The sequence below is a fragment of the Oryzias melastigma genome, unplaced genomic scaffold (assembly GCF_002922805.2).
Source record: "Oryzias melastigma strain HK-1 unplaced genomic scaffold, ASM292280v2 sc02627, whole genome shotgun sequence".
NCBI classification, from domain to species: Eukaryota; Metazoa; Chordata; class Actinopteri; order Beloniformes; family Adrianichthyidae; genus Oryzias; species Oryzias melastigma.
Window position 1 is genome coordinate 1,764 of NW_023419200.1, and position 1,448 is coordinate 3,211.

Here is a 1,448-nt window from a genome sequence, read left to right on the forward strand (position 1 = left end):
ATTAAATTCTCCATCATTATTTAACTCATGAATTATATTTTATATATATTATATATTATATTTATCTATAGTTCAAAATCAAGAAGAGACCAGATTATTATTATTTTTATTATTATAGTATTAATAGAATTCCTTATTATAACTTTGGTGTTTTTGTTTTTTTAAACCTGTAAAGGTCAACAGGTCGCAGTATTTAGTCACAACATTCTTTCTGTTTTCATTTTCTTTTTATTCCATTTTTTATTTTCTTATTTTTTTTATTGGAATTTTTAAGTATTTTTAAAATTTTCATCTTTGAAAAAAATAACAAAAACATGAAGCTTTAAAGCAGAAGTTTATGATGTTTGTTTTCTGTGATAAAACCTAAAAACATGTTTTACGTCTGAGTAAAATACAGTTATAGATCGAGTTTAGTCCGTTTTCCCAGTTTTATAATACAGTTCTGTTTGGCTGCATCTGAGCTTCTGGATCTGAGCAGATCTTCAGGAAGATCTGGAGGATTAAACGTGTTCCGATGAGCTGAAGCTGATAAAGTGGCGTCCTCCACTAAAGGGGCGTGGTCTGAGGGGGAATCGTCACACAGAGGCTCATGAATCTTCAGGCTACATGAGAACAAATCCATCGACCACAATACCTGACGGCAAAATCAAAATGAAAGCTCTTTTTCCTTCAGAGAAAGAAAAAATACAACAAGGATAAAGACGTTAATCCACACAGGTATGGAGACACACAGGTGACTGGACGAGCTCGGCGTCGGTTAGAAACGTGAGAGTTTGTGGGCGGGGCCACACACCTTTTCTGCTTGTAGGTGAGCATGGCCTCTGCGACGGGCAGCTGGTGGGCCCCGTTGGCCCCCACCATGTACTGCGTGACCCGGGACACCACGTCCAGGTTCTCCTGAGCTGCAGACAGACGGAGGTTAACGCCCACACCTGAACGCACCGAAAGGTGAGGGGGGGAGAGCGGACGGACCGACGGCGGGAGCCTCCGGCCGCAGGAACAGCTCCCTCCAGGCGGCGTCCTGGAACAAACTGTTGTATCTGTAGTCGATGCTTCCCAGGTACTTGGAGACCGGATGTGTTCCTGCGGAGAGACCACACGGATGAAACCGGACAGGATCCGGTTTCTGAGGAGAATCGCTTCTATGGAGGAATTTAACACAAATCAAATCCAGCTGATCTCTGAGGGCCGACAGCCGAGAAACCAGCAAGGAAGTCGTGAATCCGTGAATAAATGACTCAAACTCGTCGACATGTTCATCAGAGCAGAAAATAAAAAAAAAATTAAAAGATCGTCTTTTCACGGCCTGTGCCTGAATTTAGAAATGCAGAGCTGATGACATTTCTTCATGCAGGCTCACTGTGATTATCTGCGCACCTATAAACATGCAATTTCTGAAACCGGGTTCCTCAGCAGACCTGACAGAACCAGAGTCGGTTCCAGAACAT

At 42.4% G+C, this 1,448-nt stretch overlaps 1 long non-coding RNA gene across 1 annotated transcript; it reads right to left on the reverse strand.

Annotated features, from left to right (window-relative positions):
- Nucleotides 1-317: 317 nt before the first annotated feature.
- LOC118598555 lies at nt 318-1,442 on the reverse strand. The gene is made up of 3 exons (XR_004947612.1): nt 973-1,442; nt 794-902; nt 318-667 (listed from the first exon to the last, which is right to left on the reverse strand). It is a non-coding gene; the product is annotated as an uncharacterized LOC118598555 (long non-coding RNA).
- Nucleotides 1,443-1,448: the final 6 nt, after the last annotated feature.